We start from the raw sequence: 7271 nt of genomic DNA, 5'->3' as shown, positions 1-7271 counted from the left end.
TATGTAAACGTGTACATTGCGGCCAAGCTGCATGTAGAGGCATCGCTGCATGCAGCTCTGAAATGTGGCGCCGACATTTTTCAGTCTGAACGTCATCGTAATGTAGCAAAATGGCCCGAAGGGTGTGATGAAAGCAGTTTTGAGCTGACCGCGTGGATTTAGCTTGATCTAGTGGTAGCCTAAATAGGCGTCCAGGAAGGAGAACAACTCGCAGACGGCCGTCGAGTCGATCACTTGATCGATATGGGGCAGAGCAAATGGATCCTTGGGGCATGCCTTGTTTAGGCTCGTGTAGTCGATACACATGCGCCAGGTCATATTTTTCTTCAGCACCAAGACAGGGTTCGACAACCAGTCCGGGTGGAAGACTTCCATGATGAAGCCGGCTGCTAGTAGCCAGGCAACTTCTTCACCAATGGTTTTCCGCTTCTCCTCTAAGAAGAGGCACAGGGGTTGCTGGACCGGCTTTGTTTCTGGACGGACATGGAGGAAGTGCTCAACGAACTTCCTCGAGACTCCCGTCATGTCCTTTGGGGATCATGCAAAGATATCCCGATTCTCACGGAGGAAGTCGACGAGCTCGCTTTCCTATTTGCTGCTGAGTCCGGGCCCCACCAGGATATACTTGTCGGTGGGGTCAACCGGGTCTAGAGGGCCCCTCTTGGTGTCCTTGCCAATGGCCGACTGGAACTAGGCCTCCGCAGCCGGCTGCTTCAGCCGGGGCTCGGGCATGGGGGCTGGCTCACGGGCGAGGGCCACGAGCCGGTCGATTTGTCGCCGCTCCTCAGTGATGACGATCGACTCGGCCAGCTTGGAGCCGGCCAGTGCGCACTTGTATGACTTCTTGTAGTTGCTGGCAACGGTTATGATCCCATGCGGGCCCGGCAGCTTCATCTTCATGTAGGCGTAATGTGGGACCACCATGAATTTAGCCAAGGATGGCCGACCTAAGATGGCCTGGTAGGAGCTGGCGAGGTTGATGACCTCGAACCAGATCGGTTCGCGGCGGAAGTTCTTTGCCGAGCTGAATAGCACGTCCATCCGGACCCTGCCGATTGGCGAGCAAGAGTGGCCACACACAATGTCGTGGAACACCGTCCGAGTCGGCTGGAGCTCGGACTCCAGGATGCCGAGCTTCTCCATGGTGTCACGGTAGAGGATGTTGATGCTGCTACCGCCACCGATGAGCACCCGCGTGAAGTGGCACGTGCTCCATCAAGAGACGAAGGTCGGATCCAACACCAGCGCGTAGCCGTCTGGGGTCGGCATCATATCCGGATGGTCCTCGTGGCCCCACATGATCGACTTGTGTGACCAATGCATGTACTGGGGAACCGGCGGGATGACGACGTTGACCTCAAGCTCGTGATACATCTCCAATGTATATATAATTTTCGATTGTTCCATGTTGTTACATTATCATTCTTGGATGTTTTACAATCATTTATAGTCATTTTATATCATTTTTTGGTACTAGCCTATTGACATAGTGCCCAATGCCAGTTGTTGTTTTCTGCATGTTTTTTACATCGCACGAAATCAATACCAAACGGAGTCCAAACACAACGGAACTTTTTTGTGGATTTTGTTTGGGTCAGAAGACATCGAGTGGGCCAGGAACGGACCCGAGGGGAGCTCCGATGGGAGCACAACCCACTAGGGCGCTCCCCGGTGGGTTGTGCCTTCCTTGTTGGCCTCCTGCACCGCCTCTTTGCTCTATAAATACCCCAATATTCTAGAAACCCTAAGGAGGGGGACGAAAATCAATTCCAGCCGTTGCATAGTCCAGAAACACCAGATCCAATCTAGACACCATCACGGAGGGGTTCATCATGTCCATTGGTGCCTCTCTGATGATGCGTGAATAGTTCTTTGTAGACCTACGGGTCCGTAGTTAGTAGCTAGATGGCTTCGTCTCTCTCTCTTGATTATCAATACAATGGTCTCTTAGAGATTCATATGATGTAAGTCATTTTAGAGCCAAAAATTATGCTATGCTTCACTTAAATTTTTAGAGCCATGGATTTGCTATAGTACTTCACTTATATCTTTTTGAGCACGATGTGCTTTGTTATTTTTGAAGAAGTGCTCTCATGCTTCACTTAGATTTATTTGGGAGTTATTGATTTTTTTTAAGAAATTCTCTCTTGCTTCACTTAGATTATTTTGAGAGAAAGGAAAATTATGCTCATGTTCTTCACTTAAATTTGTTTGAGCTTATCAAAAGCAACATATGAAAATAGTCCCAAAGTGATAGATATCCAAGGAAGATATAATAAAAACTTTCATGAAGATCATTTGACAAAATAAACTTGATTCTTAGTAATGGTTTTTAGATATGACGATATTATATGTGAGTCATGTTGATGAGTAATTGTGCTTTAGTAAGAATATTGATGTTAAGGTTTATGATTCCCTATGCAAGCACGAAAATCAATAGTTATGCAATGAAATTTATGTCCTAGTTGTGGTGCATTATTCGGTGTTACTTATGCTTAATGCTTGGGTACGAGGATTTTCGTTTCTTGGTTGGTCACTTCTCAATCTTTTTGCTAGCCTTCATTTTGCACTAAGTATGATCACTACTTGTGCATCTAAAACCCTTTAAACCAGTTTTGCCATATAAGTCCACTATACCTACCTATATGCGTTATTTCCATGCCGTTCTAAGCAAATTTGCATGTGCCATCTCTAATTTTCAAAATAAATTTCTCTTTTTTGTGCTCTACCGCTCACGAGGCAGTGAGGGGTGGCCAGTATTTTTCCATGGTAGATGTGTTATTCTCACGGTGAGTGTTTATTCACTTGTCATTGCACGAGAGTACGACAAAGGTATTAGGGATGCCGAGTCCCGAAATGAAAAAATGAATTTACTTTTTGTTGTCAAATAATGAAATCCTTGGAAAGTGTTGGTATGGAGGGCACCCGTGGATACGGACAAGCCATGGAAAGTGAAAGTAATGGTGGAAAAAGGAATAAACTTTATTTTCTGTTTGGGAACCGCCTATGATGTATCTAGCATGGAAAGTGTTGGGTGCTCTAATTCGTTTTCGTTGGTGGGAAAAGTATGCCTCCCAAAATGTTTTTATCTCTCAATTTTCGTTTTAAGCTCTGGCACCTCTACAAATACCTACGTCCCTCTGCGAAGGGCCTTTCTTTTACTTATGCAATTTTTTATTTTGAATTTGAGTCTCCATCTTCTCTCATAAAGCACCAACTAAGGGGCACTATGATCGTATTTGAGCATTGGTTGTAGCTAATATTTGAGTGTGTTTCATGAATGGATTAATGATTTAGCATAATGGGCTAGGGATAACTTGCTTTAGTGTTGATATTTTGAAAGACATGGTTGCTTGTTGGTATGCTTGAGCATTAAAGTCTTCATGTCAAAACTAGACTATTGCTTTGAACCATATAAACGTCCAAATGTCCATGCTATAAAGAAAAGAAATGTGATGAACATGTTAGCAGCATTCCACATCAAAAATTCTGTTTTATCATTTACCTACTCAAGGACAAGCAGGAATTAAGCTTGGGGATGCTAATATGTCTCCAATGTATCTATAATTTTTGATTGTTCCATGCTGTTATATTATCATTCTTGGATGTTTTACAGTAATTTTATAGTCATTTTATATCATTTTTTGGTACTAACCTTTTGACATAGTGCCCAGTGCCAGTTGCTGTTTTTTTGCATGTTTTTTACATTGCAGGAAATCAATACCAAACGAAGTCCAAACGCAGCAAAACGTTTTGTGGAATTTTTTTGGGCCACAAGACATCCAGTGGGCCAGGAACGCACTTGAGGGGAGCTCCGATGGGAGCACAACCCACGAGGGCACGCCTGGGGGCCCACGTGCGCCCCTATGGGGTATGCCCTCCTCGTTGGCCTCCCGCACCGCCTATTTGCTCTATAAATACCCCAATATTCCAGAAACCCTAAGGAGGGGACGAAAATCAATTCCAGTCGCCGCAGAGTCCAGAAACACCAGATCCAATCTAGACACCATCACTGAGGGGTTCATCATGTCCATTGGTGCCTCTTTGATGATGCGTGAGTAGTTCTTTGTAGACCTATGGGTCCGTATTTAGTAGCTAGATGGCTTCCTCTCTCTATCTTGATTATCAATACAATGGTCTCTTGGAGATCCATATGGTGTAAGTCTTTTTGCGGTGTGTTTGTTGGGATCAGATGAACTTTGAGTTTATGATCAGATCTATGTTTTTATCTATGAAAGTTATTTGAGTCTTCTTTGATCTCTTATATGTGTGATTGATTATAGCCTCGTATTTATTCTCCGATATTTGGGTTTTGTTTGGCCAACTTGATCTATTTATCTTGCAATCGGAAGAGGTGCTTTGTGATGGGTTCGATCTTACGGTGCTTGATCCCAGTGACAGAAAGGGAAACAACACGTATGTATCGTTTCTATTAAGGATAACAAGATGGAGTCTATTTCTACATAAATAGATCTTGTCTACATCATGTCATTGTTCTTATCGCATTACTCCGTTTTCCCATGAACTTAATACACTAGATGCATGCTGGATAGCGGTCGATGTGTGGAGTAATAGTAGTAGATGCAGGCAGGAGTCAGTCTACTAATCTTGGACGTGATGCTTATATAATGATCATTGCGTGGATATCGTCATGATTATTTGAAGTTCTATCAATTGCCCAGCAGTAATTGTTTTCCCACCGTTTGCTATTTTTGTCGAGAGAAGCCACTAGTGAAACCTATGCCCCCCAGGTCTCTTTTCATCATATTTGCCTTTGCGATATATTTTCCTTTGCCTTTTATTTTCAGATCTATTAAAACAAAAATAAAAATTACCTTGCTGCAATTTATTTGTTTCGCGATCTATTTATCCTATCTACCACTTTTACCACATGTTATTTGCCTATCTTGAGGCGCCGTAACCGAAAGGGATTGACAACCCCTTTAACACGTCGGGTTGCGAGTATTTGTTATTTGTGTGCAGGTGTTGTTTACCTGGTGTGAGGAGGTTTTCCTACTGGTTCGATAACCTTGGTATCATCACTGAGGGAAATACCTACCGTCGCTATACTGCATCATCCCTTCCTCCTTGGGGAAATATCAACGTAGTTCTAGCAGACATCAGCGCGCGCTTGCGCTGGCTGTGCTTGTCTTCGGGCTCGCTTGTGAAGATGACGTAGGTTGCGTCCTGCTGAGGGTATTTGTCGCGGCCCTGCCAGCTCCCAGGGCGGAAGGCGGCGGTGGCGGCGGTGGCGCAGGCGGTAGGGCCGCGCCACACACAATCTTGGTGAACGAGTTGCACTGCCGAGCGGTGTGCGTCGTTGGCTTGGCCCCGCTGTGGTACTTGTAGGGCCCGTCGAGAATGGCCTCAAAGGTGTACTTAGCTTGCCACGGTTGCTTGCCTTCATTGGTATGCTGACGCTGGCTGGGACCTTGGCCGTCAGCCATCCGACCGTTGTCAACGGCCGCGACATGCCGGGTACCGTGGCGAGCATCTGGGTGGTCGGTCTTGCGCTTGCCGTGATCCACCTGGGATCGGCCGGCTGCCGGGGTGGCAGCCGGCTTGGACATGGTCGGCTTGCCGGCCGTGTCGATGAGCGCGGGGATCTTCATGGAAGTCTCGGCCACGGTGTACTCGTCGACGATGGCCATCAGCTATGCAAGGGTGGAAGGTTCCTGATGCATAAGCTTGTGCTTGAGGAGGGTGCCGCCTCCGTAGCCGTCGATGAAGTAATTGATCACCTGCACTTCATGGATGCCCTCGTAGGAGTTGTGGATCTCGGTCCACCACGTGAGGTAGTCACAAAGCAGCTCGGCAGGGCCGTGTACGCACATGGAGAGCTGTCGGGGCCGACCAGGGTGCTTGTACGTGCCGGTGAAGTTGCGCACAAACACCTCCTGGAAGTCCAGCCAGCCGTTCACGCTGTCGGCCGGCAGGCTGCTAAGCCAGGTCTGGCCCGAGCCGAGTAGCATGATGTTGGGGAACGTCGCATGGGAAACAAAAACTTTCCTACGCGCACGAAGACCTATCATGGTGATGTCCATCTACGAGAGGGGATTTCCGATCTACGTACCCTTGTAGATCGCACAGCAGAAGCGTTATGAAACGCGGTTGATGTAGTGGAACGTCCTCACGTCCCTCGATCCGCCCCGCAAACCATCCCATGAACCGTCCCGCGATCCGTCCCACAATCTAGTGCCGAACGGATGGCACCTCCGCGTTCAGCACACGTACAGCTCGACGATGATCTCGGCCTTCTTGATCCAGCAAGGGAGACGGAGAGGTAGATGAGTTCTCCGGCAGCGTGACGGCACTCCGAAGGTTGGTGGTGATCTAATCTCAGCAGGGATCCGCCCGAGCTCCGTAGAAACGCGATCTAGAGGTAAAACCGTGGAGGTATGTGGTCGGGCTGCCGTGGCAAAAGTCGTCTCAAATCAGCCCTATTAGCTCCATATATATAGGAGGAGGGGAGGGGAGGCTTGCCTTGAGGCTCAAGGAGCCCCAAGACCTGCGCCACCAAGGGAGGAGGAGTCCTCGGTGGAGTCCTTCTCTTCTTTCCCACCTCCTTTTTTTCCTCTTTGATTTTCTATCTATGGCGCATAGGGCCTTCTTGGGCTGTCCCACCAGCCCACCAAGGGCTGGTGCGCCACCCCCAAGGCCTATGGGCTTCCCCGGGGTGGGCTGCCCCCCCGGTGAACACCCGGAACCCATTCGTCATTCCCGGTACATTCCCGGTAACTCCAAAAACATTCCAGTAATCAAATGAGGTCATCGTATATATCAATCTTCGTTTCCGGACCATTCCGGAAACCCTCGTGACGTCCTTGATCTCATCCGGGACTCCGAACAACATCCGGTAACCTACCATATAACTCAAATACGCATAAAACAACGTCGAACCTTAAGTGTGCAGACCCCGCGGGTTCGAGAACTATGTAGACATGACCAGAGTGACTCCTCGGTCAATATCCAATAGCGGGACCTGGATGCCCATATTGGATCCCACATATTCTACGAAGATCTTATCGTTTGAACCTCAGTGCCAGGGATTCATATAATCCCGTATGTCATTCCCTTTGTCCTTCGGTATGTTACTTGCCCGAGATTCGATCGTCAGTATCCGCATACCTATTTCAATCTCGTTTACCAGCAAGTCTCTTTACTCGTTCCGTAATACAAGATGCCGCAACTTACACTAAGTTACATTGCTTGCAAGGTTTGTGTGTGATGTTGTATTACCGAGTGGGCCCCAAGATACCTCTCCGTCATAC

Source organism: Hordeum vulgare, chromosome 1H (assembly GCF_904849725.1).
Source record: "Hordeum vulgare subsp. vulgare chromosome 1H, MorexV3_pseudomolecules_assembly, whole genome shotgun sequence".
Lineage (NCBI taxonomy): Eukaryota > Viridiplantae > Streptophyta > Magnoliopsida > Poales > Poaceae > Hordeum > Hordeum vulgare.
The sequence above is the reverse complement of the archived record's forward strand: the minus strand, read 5'-3'. Positions refer to the sequence as shown.